Genomic DNA, 15,944 nt, shown 5'->3' on the forward strand with positions numbered 1-15,944 from the left:
TCAAGACCTGAAGGGAAAATGTATGAACTGGAAAAGGAAAAATTTGTTTCCTGCAGAAACACCTCCTGTGTAGTAGTTCACTTCAGGCCTTCAAGGCCTCTGAAACTAGAATGGATAGAGTATATTGGTGGTGAAAGGGAGAAATTTGTTTCATGCAAAAAAAAAAAATCTGCTTTAATTTCTCTCCATAAGGTCTTCAGGGACTGAAAAGAAAATATTTGAGGTGAGAAAGGAGAGGTTTGCTTCATGCAGATACATCTCCTGTTCATTACACTACTTGAGGCCTTCAAGGCATTTTAATAGAGATTATTTGACTCATTGGATCACTCGGGCCTTTTTAGACTGTGAGCCCACTGTTGGGTAGGGACTGTCTCTATATGTTGCCAACTTGTACTTCCCAAGCGCTTAGTACAGTGCTGTGCACACAGTAAGCGCTCAGTAAATACGATTGATGATGATGACTACCTCTGTTGCTGACCCATTGGGTCACGGAGCCACTGACTAGTTGGCCGAGAGCCTTCGGTGAGGGGTGAGCAGAGCTTCCAGCTCGAGGTAAGAGCCCAGGACATAGGGGAAGAGAAGGGGAAGGAGGCTTGGACATGAAAGGGAGTAAAGGAAAGGAATCCATTCAAATAATATCTAAATGAAAAAATGACTCCAGAGAAACTGAAAATACTAGCCCGATCATTGTACCCCTTCTCCTTGGGGAATTTGATGGGATTTGCATGGCTTAGGGGAAAGAGCTCAGGCTTGAGCGTCAGAGGACTTGGGTTCTAGTCCCGCCTCCACTACTTCACAGCTGTGTGACCTTGGGCAAGCCACTTAGCTTCTCTGTGCCTTGGTTACCTCATCTGGAAAATGGGGATTAAGACTGTGAGCCCCACATGGGACAACCTGATTTCCTCCTATCCACCCCAGTGCTTAGAATAGTACTTGGCACATAGTAAGCACTTAACAAATACCACTATTATTATTATTATTGAGCAAGTCAGTTAAGTTCTCTGTGCCTTATTTTCCTTATCTGTAACAGGGGTATTAACACTGTGAGCCCCAGGTTGGACATGGGCTGTGTCCAATCTGATTAGCTTGTGTCTACTCCAGCGCTTAGTACATTGCCTGGCACAGAGTCAATGCTTAGCTAATCCCATATAAAAATTAATAAATGAAAGAAGCACAAGTACGCTGCGGACCCTTGCTCTCGAAGGAGCAGTTTCCAGGCTCTTCCACACTAAGGCAGGGCTGTCCCATTTGTGACTGTCATGGGCTGGCTGCTTCTCCAGCCTCAGAGTCGACCCTCCACACACTCACAGTTATTGGATTTTCTTTTGTTTTTTTTTTTTTTTCTTTTTGGACTGATTAGACAATTTATTCGAAACAGCTGGGGGTTCATCAGTGTCTATATACTGTGATTTGGCAATTATCCTTAAACCAAGAGATTCAGGTTACTTAGTGGATCCTTTACCAGTTGGAAGGCAGTGAATGAAGTAGTTTTTAATCTGAACGGTATCCGTTTCTCTCTGACAAGCTGCCACCGTGAATGCATGCTTTAGCTGATACTGGCTCTTCCCTTTCTCTAGAAATCCAAAAGCTATAAATGTGCAACTTCTAAAGCACTTCATCCTCACTGACGCAGATGCTCCCAAACTTGTGTGTCATCTTTAAAGTCCCTTTGACCTTTAATCAATCAATCATATTTATTGAGCACTTACTGTGTGTAGAGCACTCCACTAAACATGTGGGAGAGTACAATATAACAGGTTTGGTAGACACATGAGAAGCAGCATGGCTCAGTGGAAAGAGCACGGGCTTTGGAGTCATGGGTCATGGGTTTGAATCTCGCTCTGCCAATTGTCAGCTATGTGACTTTGGGCAAGTCACTTAACTTCTCTGTGCCTCAGTTCCCTCACCTGTAAAATGGGGATGGGACAACCTGATCTCCTTGTAACCTCCCCAGTGCTTAGAACAGTGCTTTGCACATAGTAAGTGCTTAATAAATGCCATCATTATTATTATTTCCTGCCTATGACAAGCTTACGCCTCACTTTCAGCAATCAGTACGACACCTGACACGTAGTAAGAAGCATGGCGTAATGGAAACAGTTTAGGCCTGGGAGTCCAGGGACCTGGGTTCTAATCTAGCTCCACCACTTATCTGCTGTTTGGCCTTGGGCATGTCACTTAGTTTCTCTGTGCCTCATTTTCCTCATCTGCAAAATGGGGCTTCTATTCCTGTTCTCTCTCCTACTTATACTCTGAGCCCCAGTTGGGAGCTGGTTATCCTGTATCTGACCCAGCACCTAGTACAGTGGTTGGCATGTAGTAAGCATTCATCAATTACCACAATTATTATTGGTACTAATAATACTATAATGAAAGCATTTATTAAGCGCTTACTATGTGTGAAGCACTGGTCTAAGCGCTGAGGGGGATACAAGGTGATCAGGTTGTCCCACGTGAGGCTCACAGTCTTAATCCTCATTTTACAGATGAGGTCACTGAGGAACAGAGAAATGAAGTGACTTGCCCAAAGTCACATAGCTGACAAGTGGCAGAATCAGGATTAGAGCTCATGACCTCTGGCTCCCAAGCCCGTGCTCTTTCCACTGAGCCATGCAGCTTGGTAGTAGTAGTATTAGCACTTAACAAATGCCATAATTATCATTGTTTCTACTGCATTTAGTCTATCATTCTTTATTCCCCAATATTTTACAGGTCCACCCAAGACTACTGTAATGGCCTCCTCACTGGTCTCCCTGCCTCCAGCCTCTTCCCTCTTCATTCCATCAAACCCTCTACTGCCTAGATCACCTTCCTAAGACATGGTTCAATACCCATCACGTTACTCTGCAAAATTTTCCAGTGGCTATGCATTTCTGTCCACATCAGTAAGAAATGCCTGACTGTTACCTGCATGAATCTCCACCACCTCACTGATTACCTCTTTTCACACAAAACATCTCAGTTAATAATCTTCCTCCCCTGTACCCCCACTTACCTCCCAATTGTACCTTGCTCTTGACATTCCCATCTCTGATCCATCCCTGGTCATGGCCTTACTCTCTGCAAAGAACCATCCCCCCAGTCACCCTAAGTCCTTCAACTGTTATTGTGGTATTTGCTCAGCATGCCAAGAGCTGTACTAAGCTCTGGGGCAGATGCAAGGTAATAGGGTCAGATGAAGTCCCAGTCCCACATGGGGATCACAGTCTCAGAAGGAGGGACAACAGGTATGGAATCCCCATTGTACAGATGAGGAAACTGAGGCACAGGAAGTGAAGTTACTTGCCAAGGGTTACACCAGAGGCACATGGCAAGAGCCGGGCTTAGAATCCAGGGTCTCTGACTCTCAAGTCTCTCCTCTTTCCACTAGATTCATTCATTCATTCATTCATTCAATCATATTTATTGAGGGCTTACTGTGTGCAGAACACTGTACTAATTGCCTGGGAACCCTGCTTGTTCACGTTTTTTCCTCTAAGAGGCCAGACCTGTAAGCAAGGGGTCGGTGTTGAGAAAGACAAAATTGAGGTACAGTGAGTAGGTTGGCATTATAGGAGCAAAGTGTGCAGGCTGAGTTGTAGTAGGAAATCAGGGAGGTAAGGTGGAAAAGGGGGAAAGCTGATTGAACGTTTTAAAGCTTTTGGTAAGGAGTTTCTGTTTGACGCGGAGGTGGATGAAGAACTACTGAAGGTTTTTGAGGAATGGAGAGATGGGTGCTGAAGATTTATTTAGAAAAATGATCCAGGCAGCTAAGTGAAACTTGCGCTGGAGTGGGGAGAGACAGGAGACAAGGAGGTCAGCGAGGAAGCTGAGGCAGAAGTCGAAGCAGGATATTTAATTAGTTATTTTTCCATTACTTTGTCTTTAAACTCTGTTCTGTTGTAGCTATCTGAACATCTCTGCTCTTATTCTTTCAGCTTTCACCAGTTTGGCACTTTGTGTCAGCCTTTCTCTGTCATCAGACTGTAAATCTCTTGAGTGCAGGGATCGATTTTTTCCTCCTATTGGACTCTCCCAAGCGCCTAGGAGAGTGCTGTTGACACAGATGGTGCTCAACAAATGGTATGGATGTTGATGCAGATGAGAAAGACAAGAAGTGTATGACAGTGGTCAACTAAACCAAAAACTCCTGAGGGACTCATAGGTCAAATAGGAAAGCGGTCAATGGTGGAGGCAAGGCCAAGTCACCAAGAGAACACAAAAAAATAGCACTGTGATTTGGGGCATGTTGAGAAAAGTGAAAGACAGAAAGAATATCTAAGTAGCCCAAAGCATGAAAGGAGACACACACTCCTTCAGGTATATTGTATTAGACAACACAGGAGGATCAAAGAACATATTGCCCCTTGGTAGTCAGGAAGGGAAAGGCCTATCACTGGGATAAAAGGAATTGGAGTTGCTTAATAATAATAATAATAATAATAATAATAATGGCATTCATTAAGCACTTACTATGTGAAAAGCACTGTTCTAAGTGCTGGGGAGGTTACAGGGTGATCAGGTTGTCCCACGGGGTGGCTCACAGTCTTCATCCCCATTTTACAGATGAGGGAACTGAGGCCCAGAGAAACAAAGTGACTTGCCCAAAGTCACACAGCTGACAATTGGCGAAGCCGGGATTTGAACCCATGACTTCTGACTCCAAAGCCCATGCTCTTTCAACTGAGCCACGCTGCTTCTCTAACCCTTGAGAAAAGAGTGGGTTTGATGACTTTCTGAGCATCATTGAAGGATTCTGGGGGAGGATGTGGGCCAGGTGTTCCCCATGTTCACTTAAGATCAAGCAGCAGCTATTTTGATTGAACAGATGGGAGGCTGAAGGGTGGTGATGGAGCTTTGAGAGAAGAGTATTGAACTTCAAAGCCCTACTGAGAGCTCACCTCCTCCAGGAGGCCTTCCCAGACTGAGCCCCCTCTTTCCTCTCCCCCTCCTCCCCCTCCTCATCCTCCCCGCCTTACCTCCTTCCCCTCCCCACAGCACCTGTATATATGTTTGTACGTATTTATTAATCTATTCATTTATTTATTTTATTTGTACATATTTATTCTATTTATTTTATTTTGTTAATATGTTTTGTTTTGTTCTCTGTCTCCCCCTTCTAGACTGTGAGCCCACTGTTGGGTAGGGACCGTCTCTATATGTTGCCAACTTGTACTTCCCAAGCGCTTAGTACAGGCTCTGCACACAGTAAGCACTCAATAAATACGATTGAATGAATGAATGAATGAATGAACTGGTGAGAAGGCACCAGTGATCTTGGGACCACCCCCAGCTCTCTAACTCTGTTGCTCTAAACAGACCAACATATCCTAGTGGAAAGAGACTGGGCCTGCGAGTAAGAGGAGCTGAGCTCTACTTCTAGTTCCCCCACTTGCCTGCTGTGTGACTTTGGGCAAGTGACTTAACTTATCTGTGCCTCAGTTCCCTCATTTGTAAAATGGGGATTAAGAGTGGGAGCCCCCCGTGGGACAACCTGATCACCTTGTAACCTCCCCAGAGCTTAGAACAGTGCTTTGCACATAGTAAGCACTTAGCAAATGCCATTATTATTATTATTATTATTATTATTTCTCCAGGCCTCAGTTTCCTCATCAGTAAAACTGGCTTTAAACCCTGTTCATTCATTCATTCAATTGTATTTATTGAGTGCTTACTCTGTGCAGAGCACTGTACTAAGTGCTTGGAAAGTACAATTCAGCAACTAAGAGAGACAATGCCTGCCCACAACCTCCTATTTAGCCTGTTAAGTCCCATGTAGGAGAGGGACTGTGTTTGACCTGATTAACTTATAGCTACCCCAGTAACTTAATACAGGCCATGTTTCCCACTCCTCAAGAACCTCCAGTGGTTGCCCATCCACCTTCACATCTAACAAAAATTCCTCACCATTGGCTTTAAAGCACTAAATCCCTTTGCCTCCTCCTACCTCACCTCACTACTCTCCTACTACAACCCAGCCCTCACACCTTGCTCTTCTAATGCTAACCTTCTCACTGTACGTAGATCTCATCTATCTCACCACCAACCCCTAGTCCACATCCTGCTTCTAGCCTGGAATGCACTCCCTCCTCATATCCAACAGACAATTATTCACCCACCCTTCAAAGCCTTACTGAAAGCACATCTCCTACAAGAGGCCTTCTCTAAGCCCTCCTTTACTTTTCTCCCACTCCCTTCTGCATCGCCCTAACTTGCTCACTTTATCCATTTCCCCCACCCATCCCAAAGGCACTTATGTACATACCTGTCATTTATTTATTTATATTAATGTCTGTCTCTCCCCTAGACTGTAAGATCTTTGTGGTCAGGGAGTATGTCACTTTATTGCAGTATTGCACTCTCCCAAGCGCTTAATACAGTACTGTGCACACAGTAAGCTATTTACTTGTACATATTTTACTTATTTTACTTGTACATATTTACTATTCTATTTGTTTTGTTAATGATGTGCATATAGCTCTAATTCTTGTTGTTCTTACGATTTTGACACCTGTCCACATGTTTTGTTTCGTTGTCTGTCTCCCCCTTCTAGACTGTGAGCCCGTTGTTGGGTAGGGACCATCTCTATATGTTGCCAACTTGTACTTCCCAAGCACTTAGTACAGTGCTCTGCACACAGTAAGTGCTCAATAAATACGATTGAATGAATAAATATGGTTGAATACAGTACTTGGCATATAGTCAGTTCTGAACAAATACTTGCAATTATCTTTCTTATAATTACCCAGGACCTTCCAATTCATTCATTCAATCATATTTATTAAGCACTCATTGTGTGTGAAGTACAGTATTAAGTCTTTGGGAGAGTATAACATAACCATAAACAGACATATTCCCTGCCAACAATGAGTTTACAGTCTAGAGAACTATAAACCCGACATAGGGTCAGAGGAACATCAGACCCAAGAGGGAGGTGGTAAGGGTTTAGGCCAGGTGGGGCATGGGGTTGGGGCTTACTTTGTGCTAATTTTCTATACCCTAACATCTCTCAAAAATCCAAGTCTCCCTGTTTACCCTTCGGTGGGCAAATTCCTCCATTTGGACATCCACTTATTTGCAAGGGAAAAAAGGTGTGTGGATTTTATATGTGCTAACTTTCAATTACAAATAGTCTCAGGGATGTATTCATTATCTAATGGCCAGGCATTGTGCTAAGCACTGGGGGAGACTCAAAATAATCCAATCAGACAGTCCTTGTAACTACCTGGGGATCACAGTCTTTTCACTAGTTTTTGCCGCTTCCCTAAATTCCTAGCCCATTGTTAACTGGTGAGGAGGTTTGTACCCACTCACTGCTACATCTATTAGTAATTTGGTTTGCTTTGCAGTTTGGTTTGTTGATAGGTTGTCTGAAATAACACATACTAATGTGGCAACATGAGACGATTTTTACACTTAAAGCGAGGGAAAGAACTATAAGGTTTGATAGAAGGTGTCATGCTTGATTACTTCATACCGTGATCAAGAGAGAGGTCTGTACTGAGAAAGTTGATGGGCCACCGTTTTGGGGGGAAATGCAAACTTCAAACAACAAAATGTAACTTAAAGTCCATCCAGCACTGCAAAGTCTTACAGGAATTGTTCAGGATCATGTTCAGTTTCTCTAAGATCTTTGACAATTCCTTCAGGAAATTTTCCTGACATACTGTTTGTCTACTTTCATAGGGAAAAAATACAGAAATGAGCATTTTCTCAGTTCTTGGGGGTGCTTTCCGGTAAGTCTGTATCTTTTGAATTCAGCCATAGTTTTCAGCTTCTTAATACATTGTGTGAGCAGTTTATGGACTCTAGATCAGGTGAAGTTTGGAGATAATATATAGACATCCATTCTCCCATATTTTGAAGGGTGTGGATGTTTACTCTCCAGATTTTATGGTGCAAAGTCAACAGCCCCTACATGTAACATTGGATCTACACAACCTGAATTTATATTCCTGAATGTTTGTAGGGGGAATTGGGGTTCATACATTATAAATATTTGTTTTGGTCTCTCAGATTAGGGTATAAACTCCATGTAGTCAGGCTGCGGGTCTGGTATATCTATTTCATTTTAATGTTTAGTAAGGGTATTAAGAATAATAATAACCATCATCATCATTTACTATAATGATGGCATTTGTTAAACACTTACTATGTATCAAGTACTATACTAAGAGCTGGGGTAGGTACAAGGTCACCACGATGGACACAGTCCCTGTCCCACTTGGGCTCACAGTTTTAGTAGGAGGGAGGTAATCTAGTCATGGGCAGGAAATGTATCTATTTATTGTTACACTGTACTCTCCCAAGCACTTAGTACCATGCTCTGCACACAGTAGAAACTCAATAACTACAACTGAATGAATGAATGAATGATTGAAGGTATTGAATCCTCATTTCACAGATGAGGAAACCGAGGCCCAGAGAAGTGGAATGATGGGCCCAAGGATATGCACCAAACCATTGGCAGAGCAGGGATTAGAACTCTGTGCTCTGATTCCCAGGCCTGTGCTCTTTCTGCTAAGCCACACTGCTTCAAATTCCAATACTACTAAAACTAATAATAATATTAATAATAGTGGTATTTGTTAAACCATTACTATGTCTCAAGTACAGTAATAATAACAATAATAACAATAGTATTTGTTAAGCACTTACTATGTGCCAAGCACTGTTCTAAGCTCTGGGATAGATATAATGTAGTCAGGTTGTCCCACACGGGGCTCACAGTCTTAATCCCCATTTTACAGATGAGGTAACTGAGGCACAGAGAAGTTAAGTGACTTGCCCAAAGTCACACAGCTGACAAATGGCAGAGCTGGGATTAGAACTCACAACCTCTGACTCCCAAGCCTGTGCTCGTTCTGCAAAGCCATGCTGCTTACAGAGGTAAGCATTGGAGTAGATACAAGATAATTAGGTCAGACACAGTCACTGTCCCATATGGAGCTAACTGTCTAAGGGAAGGGAGAAGAGATATTTAATCTTGGTTTTGCAGATGAGGAAACTGAGGAGGAGAGAAGGAATTGCCCAATTTCACTACTACTACTACTACTACTTCCCTCTAATGAAATATGTATTTCATTTAACTTGTACTTCCCAAGCGCTTAGTACAGTGCTCTGCACACAGTAAGCGCTCAATAAATACGATTGAATGAATGAATGAATGAATTTACTTTATATATATGTATATATATATATGTATTCTGGATTAAGTTTACATGAAGTATAGTTGTATAAACTATCTTGCTTTTTAACTATTTAAGAATTGAAAATGTTTGGTTTTTTTTCATTTGGCTCAACAAATTCATCTTGTTAGATATCTTTCTTGGTTTTGATTTTTATTGTGATATTGTAGTCCTCTTCTAAACTACAATGCAGATCTTGAAATTTCTGCAGTGTGTTTCTCTTCAATTAAATAGAAAAAAGTTTCAATTCATTTTTCCATACTACACTTTAGCCTTTGAAGGCAATAATGTTTCTGTTGGCACCTTAGAATCTTTTATCTGTGAGAAATCAGAAATAAGATGAAAACAATTCTTACTTCATTGCATGCTCTTTTCTAGCTATCATCTGAACATGCAAAATGTTACTGTTGGAATAAACCTTTGTATTAATAAAAAAAGACACTTTCAATCTCACTAAATAGAGGAAATGGCAGCAGGTGCAGAAGAAAGCAAGATAAATAGATGTGTATGTGCTTCTGTATTATTGTGCTTTTGAAGTTTGATATGACGAGAAGAGAGGTATTTAGCAAAGTTTCATTCTCTTCTCCAGACTCCAAGAACTTCCCTTTGAGATTTTCTTCACAGCCCTTCATCTTTTGCATAGTTGATGGTGTTTTCCATTAAACTAGCAATCATAGGTGAATTTCACCATTATGAGCCTTTTGTGACCACAGGGGTCCACCACACACGCACACCCACCCACCCCACACACACACGCACACACATATAGGTATATATATGTATGAAGAGTGATTAAGCGGAAAAAGATACAATCGCCACCAATTACATAGTACAATTGCACTTTAAGTTTTAAGATGGTGAGGACATCTTCAAATGTATAGCTTTGACTGTCACTGTCACGCGGGGACGGGTTTGAGAATCAACATGGCTTGAATGAGACACCGGAGTCAGAAAGACTGAGCCGAGCAATATTTAGTCTATGTGACGAATTGAACTTCCCTTTCAGGAGGAAAACACTTATTTTAGTTATTCACGTGGGGTGAATCGAACTTCCCTCTCGGGAAGAATACACTTATTTTACTTTAGCCCTGCTTCCACTCAAACTGATGGCTTCCCACTTCAGAGGAATTCACTTTTGTGTTACTTGCACGTGGCAGAACAGCTAGCTCCCCCACCACGAATGCTTCCTACTCGGGTGGAATTAACTTATGCGTTACTCACATGTAGCGAAGTGCCCTAGCCCACGAGCGTTCAGTGACTCGACTGTCCTGTGGCTCCCCGCTTAGTGCAGAGAGGGCATCCCACGCTCTGGGCAGAGGTGATGGCCAGCCAGCTGCCACAATTCTCAATCAGCTGCCCACAACTTTGGAGGCGGCAGGCATTTATTACCTGTCCTTCCAGGCCATTCAGTCTTCTGGTTTTCTTTTGTCTCCCGATTTTCCATACCTTATTTGGTTGGCCCAAGGGTGAAGGACACCTTCAGACTCATTCCTGGGCTGGGGTGTCAGGAGGCTTCAGTTTTGGGGGTGGTGTCCCACCCGTGTTTCTGAATTCTGCTTTGCTAGCTTGGTTCACTTCAAGTTTATCCTTTCCTGCCTTAACTCAGCCCTCTCCTCTGCCAGACAAAACTATTTCTCCTCCCTTATTGACACCCATGCCCATAATCCCCATCAGCTCTTCCGTACATTCAACTCCCTTCTCAGGCCCCCGATTCCTCCCCCTCCTCCTTCCCTCACCCCCAACGATCTGCCTCCTACTTCATTAATAAAATTAAATCCATCAGGCCCGACCTCCCCAAAGTCACTCCCTGCACCGTTCTCCAACCCCCCGGCTCTCAACACTCTCTGCTACTCTCCCATCCTTCCCAGCAGTATCCTCAGAGGAGCTCTCCTCCCTCCTCTCATGTGCTACTCTGGCCACCTGTGCTTCTGACCCCATCTCCAGTGGCATATTACTCCCCTCCTCAAAAATCTCCAGTGGCTACCAATCAATCTGTGCATCAGGCAGAAACCCCTCACTCTCGGCTTCAAGGCTCTCCATCACCTCGCCCCCTCCTACCTCACCTCCCTTCTCTCCTTCTACAGCCCAGCCCGCACCCTCCGCTCCTCTGCCACTAATCTCCTCACCGTGCCTCGTTCTCGCCTGTCCAGCCATCGACCCCCAGCCCACATCATCCCCCTGGCCTGGAATGCCCTCCCTCTGCACATCTGCCAAGCTAGCTCTCTTCCTCCCTTCAAGGCCCTACTGAGAGCTCACCTCCTCCAGGAGGCCTTCCCAGACTGAGCCCCCTCCTTCCTCTCCCCCTTACCTCCCTCTCCATTCCCCCCGTCTTACCTCCTTCCCTTCCCACAGCACCTGTATATATGTATATATGTTTGTACATATTTATTACTCTATTTATTTTACTTGTACATATCTATTCTATTTATTTTATTTTGTTAATATGTTTGGTTTTGTTCTCTGTCTCCCCATTCTAGACTGTGAGCCCAATGTTCGGTAGGGACTGTCTCTATATGTTGCCAACTTGTACTTCCCAAGCGCTTAGTACAATGCTCTGCACACAGTAAGCACTGAATAAATACGATTGATTGATTGATTCCCTCTCATCTCATGAAATCTCTCGCTCCGTCCCTTCTCCCCGCCTTAACTTCCATCTTCAACCGCTCACTCTACACTGGTTCCTTCCCCTCTGCCTTCAAACATGCCCATATCTCTCCCATCCTAAAACAACCCTCTCTTGACCCCACCTCACCTTCTAGTTATCGCCCCATCTCCCTCCTACCATTCTTTCCAAACTCCTTGAACTAGTTGTCTACACGTGCTGCCTCGAATTCCTCAACACCAACTCTCTCCTCGATCCCCTCCAGTCTGGCTTCCGTCCCCTACATTCCACAGAAACTGCCCTCTCAAAGGTCACCAATGACCTCCTGCTTGCCAAATCAAATGGCTCATACTCTATCCTAATCCTCCTCGACCTCTCAGCTGCTTTCGACACTGTGGACCACTGCCTTCTCCTCAACATGCTATCCAACCTTGGCTTCACAGACTCCGTCCTCTCCTGGTTCTCCTCTTATCTCTCTGGTCGTTCATTCTCAGTCTCTTTTGCAGGCTCCTCCTCCCCCTCCCATCCCCTTACTGTGGAGGTTCCCCAAGGTTCAGTTCTCAGTCCCCTTCTGTTCTCAATCTACACTCACTCCCTTGGTGACCTCATTTGCTCCCACGACTTCAACTATCATCTCTACGCTGATGACACCCAAATCTACATCTCTGCCCCTGCTCTCTCTCGTCCCTCCAGGCTCGAATCTCCTCCTGCCTTCAGGACATCTCCGTCTGGATGTCTGCCCGCCACCTAAAACTCAACATGTCCAAGACTGAACTCCTTGTCTTCCCTCCCAAACCCTGCCCTCTCCCTGACTTTCCCATCACTGTGGACAGCACTACCATCCTTCCCATCTCACAAGCCTGCAACCTTGGTGTCATCCTCGACTCCGCTCTCTCATTCACCCCTCACATCCAAGCCATTACCAAAACCTGCTGGTCTCACCTCCACAACATTGCCAAGATCTGCCCTTTCCTCTCCATCCAAACCGCTACCCTGCTCGTTCAAGCTCTCATCCTATCCTGTCTGGACTACTGCATCGGCCTCCTCTCTCATCTCCCATCCTCGTGTCTCTCCCCACATCAATCCATACTTCACGCCGCTGCCCGGATTGTCTTTGTCCAGAAATGCTCTGGGCATGTTACTCCCCTCCTCAAAAATCTCCAGTGGCTACCAATCAATCTGCGCATCAGGCAGAAACTCCTCACCCTCGGCTTCAAGGCTGTCCATCACCTCGCCCTCTCCTACTTCACCTCCCTTCTCTCCTTCTACAGCCCGCCCTGCACCCCCCAATCCTCTGCCGCTAACCTCCTCACCGTGCCTCATTCTCGCCTGTCCCGCCGTCGACCCTTGGCCCATGTCATTCCCCGGGCCTGGAATGCCCTCCCTCTGCCCATCCGCCAAGCTAGCTCTCTTCCTCCCTTCAAGGCCCTACTGAGAGCTCACCTCCTCCCGGAGGCCTTCCCAGACTGAGCCCCCTCCTTCCTCTCCTCCTCGTCCCCCTCTCCATTCCCCCCATCTAACCTCCTTCCCTTCCCCACAGCACCTGTATATATGTATATATGTTTGTACATATTTATTACTCTATTTATTTATTTTACTTGTACATATCTATTCTATTTATTTTATTTTGTTAATATGTTTGGTTTTGTTCTCTGTCTCCACCTTCTAGACTGTGAGCCCACTGTTGGGTAGGGACTGTCTCTATATGTTGCCAACTTGTACTTCCCAAGCGCTTAGTACAGTGCTCTGCACACAGTAAGTGCTCAATAAATATGATTGATTGATAGCATTACTGGATAATCACCAAATAGGATAGGCAGATGAGTAAAACAAAGCTTGCCAAAACATTTAGCACTCAGTTCCTATTTCAAATAGGAGAATCTACACCCACCAAGACACAGCTATTTCATATTTTATATGTCTTGCTTCCAAAATGATTCATAGCTAGATCGATGCTGGTAAATGATCTAGATTGTTTCAGCACTGTCAACAGCACAAAACCACTCATATCATAAAGATACAATTTTTTTCCCAGGGAAATGGATCCAGTTGCTACCAGTTGGCCAGACAATGCATGCAGAAGGCTGTAATTTTTGAAATGGATGGATAGGATCATGTAAGTGCTCTTGGGAGAGTACAAGGTGAACTTCAAACATGTACAATGAACATTGAAAGCACTTAGTCCAGTACTCTGCACGCAGTAAGCACTGATTTCATGCCATTGATTGATGGGAGAATGATAATGAAAGCCATAAGAATAAAGATGTATTGTGTCTAGATCCCAGCTCTGCCAGTTGTCACCTGTGTGACCTTGGACAAGCCACTTAACTTCTCTGTGCCTCAGTTACCTCATCTGTAAAATGGGGATTAAGACTGTGAGCCCCACACGGGACAACCTGATCACCTTGTATCCTCCCCAGCACTTAGAACAGTGCTTTGCACATAGTAAGCATTTACCAAATGCCATCATTATTATTTATTATTATCTGAAATCCATACAGGAGCAATATTATCATTGTTATTATTATCATTATTATTGTATTTGTTAGGCATCTCCCATCCTTCCCAGCAGTGTCTCTAGAGGAGCTCTCCTGATTTCTCTCAAAATCTCAAAATCTCCCCATTCCTTCGCACTTTATCAAAACGCTTGCATCCTCCCTAACTGCCATCTTCAACTGTTCGCTCTCCCATGGCTCCTTCCCCACCCCACTGCTTTCAAATATGCCTATGTCTCCCCTATCCAAAAACAAAACCTCCCTTGATCCTGTGGCTCCCTCCAGTTATCACACCATCTCCCCTCTACCATTCCTCTCCAGACTCCTTGAGAGAGTTGTCTACACCATTTGTCTCAAATTCCTCTCCTCCAATTCTCTCCTTGATGCCCTCCAATCTGGCTTCCCCTTCACTCCACAGAAACGGCCCTCTCAAAGGTCACCAATGATCTCCTTCTTACCAAATCCAACAGCCTCTACTCCATCCTAATCCTCCTGTACCTCTCAGCTGCCTTCAACACTGTAGACCACCCTCTTCTCCTGGAAATGTTATCCAAATTTGGCTTCACTGACACTGTCCTCTTCTGGTTCTCCTCCTAGCTCTCTCTGGCCACTCATTCTCAGTCTTTTTTGTGGGCTCCTTCTCAGCCTCCCACCCCCTAACTGGGGAAGTGGGGGGTTCCCCACAAACAAGTGAAGAAGCCAGCATCAGAATCCAGGTCCCCTGACTTCCAGGCCTGTGACCTATTCATTCAATCGTATTTATTGAGCGCTTACTGTGTGCAGAGCACTGTACTAAGCGCTTGGGAATTACAAGTTGGCAACATACAGAGATGGTCCCCACCCAACAGCGGGCTCACAGTCTATCCAGGTGACACTACTGCTTCTCAGATGCTTCAGTGATGCTGGAGCTCAGAACTTTAGCTAGCTCCTCTCATTGACTTGCACAGTAGAACAATGCAAAGCTGATAGCATTTCCATCAAAGACTCTCTTCGGCATAGCAACTCATATGATGTGTTCCTGATCTAATTGTTAGCACCACAAGTTGCAACAAAGTCTTAAGAGGAAATTTGAAATAATTTGCCCACCCACACAGCACCTACATTATTTCTTCTAGAGATCATAATACGGGTCCCTTTGATATGTTTTTCCATCAGCTAAATTTCTCTTTTGTTTCCATTTTGCAGAAAACGTGGTAGTAGGCCACATCTGGCATTCAGACCAAAAGGACCAAGTGTGCTATGGAGTCTGAGCATCTGGGAATTTGTGTGGAGAAGCACTGTGCTCAGTGGAAAGAGCCCGGGCTTTGGAGTCAGAGGTCATGGGTTCAAATCCTGTCTCCGCCCCTTGTGAGCTGTGTGACTTTGGGCAAGTCACTTCACTTCTCTGGGCCTCAGTTACCTCATCTGTAACATGGGGATGAAGACTGTGAGCCCCCTGTGGTACAATTTGATCACCTTGTAACCCCCCCAGCATTTAGAACAGTGCTTTGTACATAGTAAGCACTTAACAAGTACTATCATTATTATTATTATTATTATTAGAGGATGGGCCTGGGAGCCAGAAGGACCTTGATTCGAGTCCCACCTCTACCACTTCTCTGCTGTGTCACCTTGGCGAGTCACTTCACTTCTCTGTGCCTCAGTTACCTCATCTGTAAAACTGTGAGCCCCATGAGGGAC

This window comes from Tachyglossus aculeatus, chromosome X1, assembly GCF_015852505.1.
Source record: "Tachyglossus aculeatus isolate mTacAcu1 chromosome X1, mTacAcu1.pri, whole genome shotgun sequence".
Taxonomy (NCBI): domain Eukaryota; kingdom Metazoa; phylum Chordata; class Mammalia; order Monotremata; family Tachyglossidae; genus Tachyglossus; species Tachyglossus aculeatus.